Below are 13,484 nucleotides of genomic sequence, written 5' to 3' on the forward strand. Positions count from 1 at the left end.
ACTGAAACAAAAGATGACTAACGTTGAGGTGTAATAGGAATGTGATAAGTTTACTTCAGGCTACTTCTGGTACAATTGTCCCATCAAGTGATGACTGGCAACAAAGGCAGCATCGCTATCCATTTATGTCGGTGGTACGAACAATCAATTATATTATTTAATGATTTTTACAACAAATGACAATAACAACATTCAAACGAAAACGAACTAGTTTTAGATGTACCTGTAACGACAGCCGGCGGACGGGATTTCAGAGAACAAAACAAAATGAACTCTTCTTTATGAAAGGTAGAAAAAGGAATTAAGTAATTACACGGTTGTTAAAACTTACTTTAAGATCAAAATAGAAGAATTTCTTGATTCAACAGCATAAAATATCTGATTTTATATCTGTAAACCCATTAAAATCAAAATTAATCTGAAACAAAAAGGTGGCAAACAATATGTTAGGATGTATGAGTGGTCATGTTAAATGTTTACCCTAATACTGATAAATAAAAATCATGATATAAATTCTACGTTATTTCAAACTATTCACTCGGGAATTAATTCTTTATGAAGTTGCAAATTTGCCTATATTTAGGTACAAAAATAAAAATAACGAATAAAACCTGACGAATACAACGCATCCTAGATAAATATCATCACATGATGATTTAATAATAAAACATATGCATGTATGAATAATTTCTTTGAATGCTAAATACTGTCTTTTAATTGATATAAAAGATATAGTACAATGCCTGCTTTAAATTTAGATTTATATACAAAGTTTGGTTTTGCCTATGATAAAAACATGAATTTGTCCTTGATCTCAACATAATTTGCTTTACTGAAATAGATTGTATGTTGTCTTGTTGCGTACGCTTACCAATTCAAATGCCAAAATAGTAATTGTCGATCAGGCTCTAATAAAGGTTTGTAACAATTCACCAAGTAAAATATTGTACAAAATGTAGACATATATTCAAGAATAAATAATGTAATAGAGAGTGATGTGTGTGTTTGAAACGAAGATTTAAAAAAAAAAAAAACAAAACCAAATGAAACAAGGAAAAATGACAACACTCGTGGGAGAAAATATTGTACCAAATGTAGACATATATTCAAGAATAAATAATGTAATAGAGAGTGATGTGTGTGTTTGGAACGAAGATTTAAAAAAAAACAACAAAACCAAATGAAACAAGGAAAAATGACAACACTCGTGGGAGAAAATAATATTTTGTATACATCTAAACACAATATGAAATGTATAATGAAGTTCATTGCATTGTATGCACTTGTACAGAAAGTGGAAGTTGGAAGGCATTCAAAATTGCTTACAACCCTGTGTTCCATGTATTAAAAGCAATATACCGAAAACCAATCCATCACATTGAGTGTCGAGAATTTTGTGAGGAAAATTACATTATCATAATCAACATCATTCCATGTAGTAAAAAAGTCCACAAAGCAGGAAGTTGATATCAGACATCACTCAAAATCTCTTACAACATATTTCACACACACCAAATTAAAATCAATCGATCCATTTGAGAGCCGAGAAAATAGCAACAAATGGACGGATGAATGGATTGCCAGACGGAATGGCGGAATGACAATGTGATTCTAACATGCCAAGCACTCGCTAAGTGAGAGTGTAATTTTGAAAAATATACGGTTACAATCATTATTAGTTTATTATATATTTATATATTTGCAAAAATCGTCGTGCTCAATGAAATTACCAAGTTAAGGCGTGATTGTAACCCCTAACAATAACATGTTTCTATCATATCTAATGGCTAATTGGGGATATTTAGATGTTGTGCAACCTTTACAAGAAGAAGCGGTATATTGTTATTTTTATTGATAAAAAAAAATAACAGGCACATTGTAAAACACAAAATTCAATACTTGCATTTTTATATAAAAAATAAAAGAATTCTTTAAATGTTTAAAATACAACAAATATTCCTTCTTCGAACTGAAATATGATATAATCAAACCTTTGAATTCCATAATTGGTCAATGATAATTGACTACATATCACTGAGGTGGGCCCGGTTGTGATAAAAATGATTTACATCATTATAAATAAAATAATTTTCTTTATCTAGGTTAAAGTTCAAGTTTAATTGTAAACTACATCATCGAGCTCGAACTGATCTTTCCAAAATGTCGGAAGCCTACATCAAAAGGCACAACATTTTCAGCCCAGGCTCGATTAGATACGGACTGACAGACTCATTGCTATAGGGCTCCGTCACATTTCGTGAAAGGGCCCGAATTACGTAAAAATGTGATGATCTAATCTGCTCTCTTACCAATAGTAACATGTCGCGTTACATACTCAACTACACTAATGTCAACTTATTTACCCGATTCAACGACACCAAGGTAAACTAGACCCCGCCGAATTAAAGATTCTTCTTTAGCATTTAGTAATTCTAAACATGGTTTGTCGTTTTAAAACTAATAATTACCAATTGTAAATGACCATTGTCCATTTCTCACTTTTTAGAGTCCATTCTTGAAGACAAGACACTTATTCATCGCATTAGGCATAATGTGTTTGATAGGCAATTGAAAACGGCCATTTTATAGTAAATCACATATATGGGAAGCCTGAGTGATTAATCGTTCGTGCAATCTTATGTCAATGTTTTAATCAATACATTTCATTTTGTAAATGTAAAATAATAGTTCAAAAATTAATAATAGGAAAAATTATGTACGAAGGAATCGAAAGTACACAAGATAGATAAACAAATGGCAGAAAAAGTCAAATCACAAGAGTGCACAACCACAAACAAATACATACAAAAGCGGCAACATAAACAAAAATGTAGCACGCACATCATAAAAAACTGACATACTACTATTTTATGCATATTTACCCGAATTTACTCATTTCTGATGAAGAAATATAGACAAAAACTTTTTAATAAGCAAACAAAATGGGAATGAAGGGAAAATATGTTCGACCTTGATCATGTTACAATATAAGCTTGAACAAACGGATAAGGAAAATACATTCAAACGAGATTTTTATTATTTTTACGATATCATATTAATTTTTGTGCAATTTGTCAGCCCCGCCAAAACTGTTGTATTTTAATAATACTGATGATAAGTCTCATGGAGAAATTAGAGACCCATCTTGTTACGGTTATTTTCATGAATCTAGTGGGCATGAATTTTGTCACCAATTACTAGGTTTCTTGTCCAATGGTATTAATCATGTTGCAGATATCTGCTGTTCTTTTGTTTACACAGTTTTTAGATACACAGACCAAAGAAGATAGGATGCCTTTGTTAAAAGTGATACTAAAGTGATGAATTCAAATTACAAATCTCCAGTATAAAATGTGTTTGAACAAAAATTATAGTTTTTCTTTTTAAAAACGGAACAGTAATTAAAGGTGTTTAAACACGATTCAAAATTGAAATTAATTAGGTACTTAGAAAAGTTAAGCTTTATAGAGGAAGTCTAGTTTTCATTTCTCAAACTATTAATAAACAGATGACGTAATTCAAATCAATAATTTTAGAACATATACCACTTGATATACAAGTTGGCACGACAAAATAAATCTATTGACAACCACAAATTAACTGTTAAAATATTTCTTATTTGTTTATCTGTTTTCAATCAACATTTGTATGCAACATCTTATAAAAAAAATGAAATATGTCTTAATTCATTATTTGTAAACATAAAGAAAGATGTACCGAACTTACTTATTAAATTGTATATACGTTTTCTTTCTTATAGTGTCTAAACAAGAACGAAAGAAATATGGCGACAAGGGTAGAGTCGACGACATAATGGATGAGCTTCAAGGTAAGATGAACAATAAAACGATGTCTGGTTTAGTCCAAATGCGTGAAGTATTTGTTACGTCTTTATTGTACATGTTTAGACGTACCCTTTTCAATCCCTGCAACGTTTGTGTTCTTGTAAATGATGTGTAAGAAATATAATGTGTAAATTGCTATAAAGTAGAAATTTGACCTTTTATTACTGTTCACAATAAGACAATTTTAGCTTTGAATATGATGTTTTTCAGATGGTCACATACGCCTTTATTGCTCAAACGAATACTTGTTAAATATGTTTACCTACTGAAGTGTATCGCAAACAATGCTTCACAAAAGTAAAGTAGATGTCACTCAGTCTCTTGTAATGATTCATACATGGGTCTTTCTTGTGTGAATGTAATTGAAACTTTACTTTTAATCTTTGTTTTACAAAAAAAAAAACAAATTAAAATAAAAATCTGTTTACAATAATAAATCAAGTATACGCGGTAGGAAATTTCTAATATTAATAAAGAATAAATCATTGATATTGAATTTTTTTTGTGTGTGACTTTATTTTCCTGTATTATTTGTTAAGGAACATGCCTGAAGAATAATCCTAAAATGATACTCAAAGAGCTGCTTGAAGACACAGAAGCAATGATCAAAGGCTCGTATGTTATGTATTTTACATTTATAAGTGCCTAGTTTGCAAAAGTATCATTTCTTCATTATAAGACATCAATTTATATTATTATTATTGTACTTTGCCAGGATGTACAAACTCTTATGGCAGCTTCAAAGAACATACTACTGTGTTGTTCATTGAACGTCAACATGCTATTTTATAATCGAGGAAGACGACAAAAATATTACTTGTTGAATCTATTTATACTGTGTATGAATAATTAAAAGGATGAATGGATGAATACATTGCAAAAAAAAGAAAGAAGAAAAAGAAAAAAAGAAAACTTATTGGGGATTATCAATAATCGAAACTGCAAATCCAAGTAAAAGAATTGCAAAAACCTATATTTGTATCTACAAAGACAACAACAAAAAAAAACACGTTTTTATATTCATTGAAAACATGCTGTATTTGTATTTCAAATATGCTAAATACATACACATATGAAAACATGTATACATTTTATTTTTAGATATCGGCGTTTACAAGGAAATAGTGAAAACAAACAAAAAACTGAAGGCAGAGATACAATAGATAGTGAGTGGTAAGCTGCTATTAAATGATTATCGCTATTTTGTTTAAAATCCCTTTGATCTTGCTATACGATAATTTTCAATATCACGCCAGTCGAGTGAGAATGAAAATTATCGCTCGTTTCTATGTCCTCGCGTGATATACCAACAACAGCTTAGGAATATTTGACGTCCTAAATAACCGTCTGTTTGTTACTTTGTATGAAATAATGGCTAATTTGTGGCATTATTTTCTAGTCCATAATGGAAAATGATTAAATACAGTAACTTACCCGATAAGAGTGAATAAATCCCTAAATTATTCCACAAATTATAAACGCGAGCGTAATAGTTAACCGATTTTTTTTCGCCTGATGCGTATCAAAGCTGCACAACATACGTGACGTCATGTAGCACGTCGCTGAAAAATAGTCCCTCCCGAAAGGAAAATTTGCAGCACTTATAAAACTTACATATTTAGGTCAGGAAAATAAAAATAAAAGGAAACTAATACCTTACACTTCAGCGATAAACAGATTATCAATTTTTTTTTCATCTCGCGGGAGTTTCTCATGCTCATCTCGTTGAAAAATATTCATTAATCTAATATTATCTAGATATTGAGGACACGCTAGTAGTAATTATGTACTCAACTTGCTTGCCAGTATCTTTAATTTTATCATCAAGGAAAGCTTACCTTACTTCAAACTTTGTTCTAATAGTATATAGGTTTATAAACAATATATGTCTTCGTTTTCTGTTAGTATTATGTGTAATCATAGATCAATGAATTTCAGTCGCCTCTTATACAATAAATTCACACACACATAAAAGTAGGTATTACAGAGGTAACCAAAAGGTCTAAGTCAATCTCTTATCTTGGCCAATTAAGAGAAAAAAAGAAGGAAGAAAATGGTTAACTAAATTTAAGGAAAAACATTTATTTTTCGTATTGCTAATTTTCTAGGCTTACATCATTAACCTGATTTTACGTTTTAAAATAAAAACTATCCGTAATATTCAAAATTGATTTCAGAAAGTAATGGACCAAAGGAAGTTAGAAGAGTTATACAGATGCTAAAACTAGACATGAGAGGTTTGTGTTGTTCGATATACTAATGGGGAACGGTGAATGTTATCTTTCATTCGTAAAATAAACACATTAATATTTAAAATCGTCACGACAGTCATAATGGTAGCATTTCTTTAATGTCGCGGTAATGAAAATTTCAAGGATACAAGAACGACATATTATGGAACAATTCATATACAAAACCACCTTGAAAATAATATAAAATTACCTTTTTTATAAGAAGCAGTTGAAGATAAATACTTCAATATATCATGAGTCAAGTCACATGTGTAACTTCATAACTTCTGCATGTAATATTTAAAACGAATGTATTAAAATGTATTTATTGCTTTAACTTGATTTTTTTGTATATTAACAATTTCTCCCATTCTTTACCTGTGTATGTCCATAACCGTTTCCGAGAAAATATTTTTTTGCTCAGTTTCAATATTTTCTTTAAGATAAGTGTTTTACTTTTGTGAGTGACTGTTCAAAACTGAGAAATCTGGTGTGTATAGTCTGATACCAGACAAAGGAGATGTGTTTAAAGCATACTGCAATATGGACGTTGATGGCGGAAAATGGACGGTATGATTAACCTTTCCTAATGATATATGATATATATTTTAATTCTGAATAGACTACGCGGTAAAGTGTTACCATCTTTGATGATGTGTTCCAATAAACAACTTGATGCCAGTTTCTAGAAAGTTAATACTTACTTTAACGATGCACATGGTCAACTCGGTTTTTATTCCGCTTTACTATTTACTTATCATTTTTCTGTGTGTTATATTTCGGTTCCACTAAGAAATGGTTTCTGTGTCTGCTTTTTATCCGTAATGTTTTTCCCTGATATTTAAGAATTTTTAATTTCAAACGTCCAAATAGTTTGTGTAACTTTTTACTTACTTTAACACCACTGTTTTAGTTAGTTTGTTAAAAATTATAACAATTTTTCTATGTATGTGCTTAATTTGCATTTGATAGCACACAGTAAAAACTGGGGTTTGTTTTTAAGTCAATAAAGTATCAACTTAAGTAGATAATACAATTACTAGGTTATACAACAAAGGAAAGATGGTTCGATCAACTTTCGACGTACATGGCAGGAATATAAAGATGGCTTTGGTGATTTGAAAGGAGAATTCTGGTTAGGTACGTAAAATTAACTCACCGTATATATTTTTAAACAGCAGATAATTAAACAATTTTTATTACATGATAAAGACACCGTCGCATCAATGCAGGGTAGTGTAACACAAAATGGAGACAAATTCTAATGATGGAAGACCGTCCATGTAGAAAACAAAAACAATGCAATCTATCGATGTGTTTTCTACACCATAGAATACCGTTTACAATTGCAGGAAACGAACTTATTTACCAAATTACATCTAAAAAAAGATTTGAACTCCGCGTTGACTTGGTGGATTGAGATGGAAACAAATGGTATGCTATCTATAAGACGTTTAAAGTTGGAGGATACAGTGGAACGGGAGGTCAGGTTTTTTTTAGATAAGGCGTCATCTTCAGTTTATATCTTGAGTGAAGATTTATGGCTTTTTTATTACATTCATCTTCATCTTTCAATTAGTTCTTCATGTGTTGTAAATTTAACACATTTTATTATTATTCTAAATTCATACAACTTATTAAACGAGAGCCACAATAATTATTGTGCAGCCATTACTGCGACATTTGGCATTTTTGATCTCTTAGAAATATTGATGAAAAGCGTGGAAAACTGCAAAATATATATATGAGAGTTTTTCGGGTGGATTCACTAACATGTAGTCGTCAAGACACTAAATACGGGTTGGCAGCGGGCACACACGTAAAACAATGTTATTGATTATAAATATGCGTACATTTTGGCAAGTTATAAAAAGTTTTGAATTATGAATTTAGTGATCTTGTTTCGTTTTCAAAAATGTCTACTTTTTGATAAATAAATTAAACTGTTTTAAAATTTTGGCAGGACAAGGATTTCTCTAGATTGATTTTCCATAGGTTTTGTCTTAGTAAGATGTGTTTAATGAAATTATGAAATAAACATGGAGGCTCACTGGGCAAAACATATTAATGCTATGAAATGGATAGAACCAAAGAATTCCGGAATTCTGAGAAAGAAGGCTAAACATGACCAAGAAACATCCTTAAATTTAAAATTGATGTTGCATGGGTCTATGTAATTACACATGTAAGGCCTACATTTTTTTTGTAGGTCTGATGTATTGCAATAGCGTTCATCTAAAACATATTACTTTTCTTGTAATGCATTTGTATACGAATTAATTAAAGTACAGCTAAAATTCTATGACGTTGATTAAATTCACTAATTGTTCACATTTACATCAATCGATATTTTTGTATTTGCTTTAACGACTAAAATGGTGATTTTTGTTGGAAAAATATATTGAAAAGTTTTGCTCTATATATAAATTATCCATACTTGACAAAGTTCATAATGTACTGTTTCACTATTATTGATTCCTGAAAACCAATACATTTTATTTTCGACATGTTATCTTTAAAGATTCAATTTAAACGCTTTGATGCCGTTTTAAGCATATTTATTATTCCAACTCATGTAAACATGTTTTGTATCCTGCACAAATGTTTTGGCTAAAACATACCATTAAACTCACTCAATAATACACCCACTTTTCTCCGTGGAATACCTCAACATACACCAGATTGTCAAAAGGAAATATTCACTTAAAGAATGCCCGCAGTTACGGAGAGCTAGCTCAGAACATAACATTAAAGAATGACAATACCATCATAACTACCTGCAGAAGGAATAATCGGTCACTACTTTTCAAATGGAGTGGATTTGATGTAGTAACGTTCTTAATGACTTATTTCTTTACATAAGACACAATGATTGACTTTATTTTTTGACAGTACTGTTATGCACATCGAGAAGATATCTTTCTACATGTGTACTTAATTGGATGTGTTGTCCCATTTCAAAGTAAGAAAGGTAAAGGTGTGTATCTTTTTTTCTTAAAATGAGATACGATGACACAACATAAGTCCATGAAGTTTAGTACCGTAGACAATGATAATGATCTTTGGGAGAACAACTGTGCTGCCGTAAATGGAGGGGTTGGAGGGTGGTGATATGTACAGTGCCATTACTAAAATCTGAACGGACAGTATGGAAAAGGGGAGGGGTATAGTGGCGTATACTGGTACGGTGCAATGAAAAAATATATTCAATGAAATTTTCTAGAATGATGATACGTCATCTCTGATTCTTATGACATTCTGAGTTAATCGTCAATAAAATAGCTTAAATATGTTTGTTGTATGATTTCTCGTGTATTACACAAAGCTGAAAATCTATTTTTATTCAGTAAATAGTTTTACATAAGTTCTATGAATATAGAAAATTCAATTGATAGTCTTAAAATGAAAGTAAATTAGAGACAAACAATTGAAAGAGTAATCAAGGGAACCAAGGTTATAGCGGTAATCAAAAGAATGTAATCCAGGGACAAAGACCAGACATGGAAAACAGACATACACAACAAAGAACATAAAGTAACTAAAATCATACATACAAAGTAAAAAAAGTAAATGAGCAACTCGGACTCCACTAAAAACTGGGAGCATGGACCAGGTGCACCGGTAGGGTAAGCGTCTTCTGCTATAAAAATATGCGATGTATCAAATTCCCGAAATTAGGATTGTTTAAAGATAACACGTCATCTATATAGCGGAAACTGAGATTGAAGGATCTAGCTAAACAATATTCTTTCTTTCTGATCAAATCAGCTATAAACAGTTTAGAAGAAGAGGAATCTGTTGTAAGGGGAAAACATATGCATGTCATCGATGAAAAATGTCAAAATTAATTGCTCTTTTAAATATTAATGGATTTCGAGTTTTTTTTTTTCAGTAAAAGGACATATTGTTGGTTTCTACTTCTTATTTCAAATTCTTTTCTAGAGAAAGCATATGACATTTGACAACGCACATTATTGTTGCAAAAATAAATATTCGTTCATTCTGTTTGTTGTATTTGAGTTGTAAGTTTCAGTTGTCGGGTTGACACTAATTCTGAAAAAAATTGACAGGATATCTGAAATGTGATCAAGTGGCCATAGAAATGATTCTTAATATGTATATCTACATGCATTTTGTCCATACTTATTTTACTTTTGATTATTCAAACAATATTGTTTATGTGGATATATGGGATAAATCACTAGTTACTACTTTTTCTAATCCCTGAAATTAACACTTGGTCCAAAGATTATAAAATTTCATTATCCATTTTATTGCAAGTAATAAAACGAGTTAAAGACTCAGATGCATCACTTTGAAAATAAATTGAATTTTGAAATTTGAAAGTAAATTTGTGTCAAATGTTTCTTTCGTTATTGGATTCATTTATGTCATAAAACCTTGAACTGAAAATATCTTGATTATATGATAGAAAGGTTGATTAAGCTGTTTATTAATCAGTATATTTGTCGTTCTTCTATTCAACAGTCACAGTAACAAATTAATAACAAAAACAACTCGAAAAGAATAAAGAAAACAAGAAAAGAAATAATATATATAATAAATGCAATTCATTGTCATTCTGACAAAAAATACATATTAATGACACAAAGTTTGGTACATGCAAAGTAAAGTTTACATGTCAAGGGAAACGAATGATGTTTAATTAAACTACTCTTGTTTGAATGAGGACAATTCTCACTTAGCAAAAACTTTTCCATATTTCGGATTGTTTTTCGTCATCAGTTTTTCTCGTGCTTTAATTATTTCGTCATTAAAGAATACACAATGTTAGTGACCACGAATAATCCATTATATAACAAATAAAGTGAATTACTAAAAAATTAGGGAAGCTCCTTACAACAAAAAAGGGATGGAAGCAATGCAAAAACATATTTTGATTACTTTTTATAGTCTTTACAAATTTTCTGTGCGACAGATAAATAGCATCCCGGTCGATAATTGATTATTGCAAGCCGAAGTGGAATTTAATCTCATTGATTTAATTGACAGAAGAATATTGGATACCTTGTGATTCGGATTAATTCTTAATTGATTGATTTATCAACTAGTGAATATCCAATTATTGATATCAATACATAGAGGATCTAATTACATGTGCAGCAATATTTATTTGGATGTTGATAAATAACGAAAAGATGTCAATCAATGAATCAACATATTTATAGACATTCATTAATTTGTTAGTATGTTGTAGGCATATGAATTGCTTGTTTAAGTGTGCACCGTTGGATTCAACATATTTTTCATCATTATTATGATAGGCAGCTTAAGCTAAATCTTTAAAGTTTTAGCCGATCTGATTATAAATAAGAACGAATTCGTGAGTTATAACAGGATTATTATTTCACACTTAATATGTGACGTAAACACATGCTCAACATGTCCAAAACATAATTGCCTTTTCTATCTTAGAAAAGCTATGTTTCGATTTGAATAATAAAGTCGGGGCTATATTTTTCCGAGGAGGTCCTTGTACAGCAAATGGAACAGCGGAGAAAGATATGTAAATACAGAACATGCAATTTTTCCCGAACTTTTCAATGAACATTCCATAAAGTAGAAACAAAATTAAAGGGATGTATTGAGGACGGGTGTATATTTTCAATGATACAATTAACGATTATTTACTTTCGTTTATTTACCCGGACAGTGTAAATTTTTGTTTCTGGCTGGGCATTACAATGTTAATTGGATCTTCACTATTTGAAATATAAACTTGGATTCGACGAAAAACTTCATGAATAATGCTAGTTATAAGTACAGTATTCGAAGTCAACAATAAAATATGGAGAATAAAATTAACAGATGTTAGCACAACAGTAACCTAGTCTGTCGACATGAATGAACTCTCATATCATGTCATTTCTGTCAGTAAAATAAACTCATGTAAAAACTTCATATAAAGAAATAAAAAAAATTGAAATAAGGGAACACAATGTGATCAAAATTTGAATTCCGTAGCAGTTTCGTTTACACAACATTCATTCAAATTGTAGTTTTATTTCGGTTCAGGACTGACATAGGGAGACAATTTTTTTTCTCTTCATTACGATTTTTACCATGACGATTTATCAAAAATGCACTTTTTATGTTCTCGAGATATGAGAAGGCGCACTCACCAAACTTTAATTACCAATTAAATCCTTTAATATAAAACATATGGAAACAAAAAGGGACACTGATTCTATGATTAAAAAAGTAATGACTTTAAACTTGTACAGTCTTTTTTTTATCTTAACTGTCGTCCTTCAACTCAGTATTAAGATTGAGACAGTATCACGCCAGAAAAAAAACAGAGGACAGATAATGTATCAATGGCCTATTCTTGAAACGTTGACTTTCAAAAAATCTAATGATATTATGATATCAGTGTGTATAATGTGAAATTTCTTTAGAAAATCGAAAATGATAAACAATGGATAGGACAAAAGGAATTAAATCCGATACAGTATATATATGGTTAATGAATTCATATTGGTTTGAGAAATGTAAACATAACTTTTTAAAATATTAGTGTCATTGTTTTAAAGAAGTTTCAGTACTTTAATCTTATGTTATTCAAAAAAGTTTGATTGATCTAACTACATTTTATGACAAAGCGCATTTCAAAATATTACTTTAGTTAATAGCACAACAGTGTAGGCTTACAAAGGTAAGGGTGTTGAAATATCATTCTTTTTTTCAATTTGAGTTTTATTTTGTTGCTATTTAAAATTACCTTACCGTGGCGCCTGGATCATGCTATTAGTTATTAGTTGAGTTCGTTTGCTCATTTGCCTTTGATTCTGTGTACGTTTTATTTTTTTAATTATCTATCATTTTTTATTGTGCGAGTCTATTCTCCATATCTAGTCTTTATCCTTGGATTATTTTATTTTGTATTACACTGTGTAAAACGTGTAAAAGTAACCATAAACATTCTCATACAACCAAAACACATATTGGAACTTTGAAAGCATCTAATCTACACTATTATATAACGAAAACATACAAATACATTGTTTAGATATTTTTGTCTTCCTAGGAGCATTTTTTGAATGCTTATCTGCACAAAATTTCTTCTGCTTGACAGATAAATAGTATTCAATGAATATTCAATAATTGATATCAACACATGGGGATTTAATAAATTGTGGAGCAATATTTATTTACATGCTGATAAATAACGTTTGTATAACAAAATAATGAACGATTTATCAACATGTTTATAGACATTCATTAATTTATTATTATGTTGTAGGCATGTGAATTGTCCATAGACGCGAGCATCGTTGGGTACAATATTTTTGAATTCTCATCTCTAACCTTGTAGAAAGCTTCATCTAAATCATTTTTAGTTTTAGTGGATCTGTTTCTAAATAAGTATCAATTCGGGAAATAGAAC

This window comes from Perna viridis, chromosome 1, assembly GCF_037379345.1.
Source record: "Perna viridis isolate PV_CMFRI_1.1 ecotype Kerala chromosome 1, ASM3737934v1, whole genome shotgun sequence".
NCBI classification, from domain to species: Eukaryota; Metazoa; Mollusca; class Bivalvia; order Mytilida; family Mytilidae; genus Perna; species Perna viridis.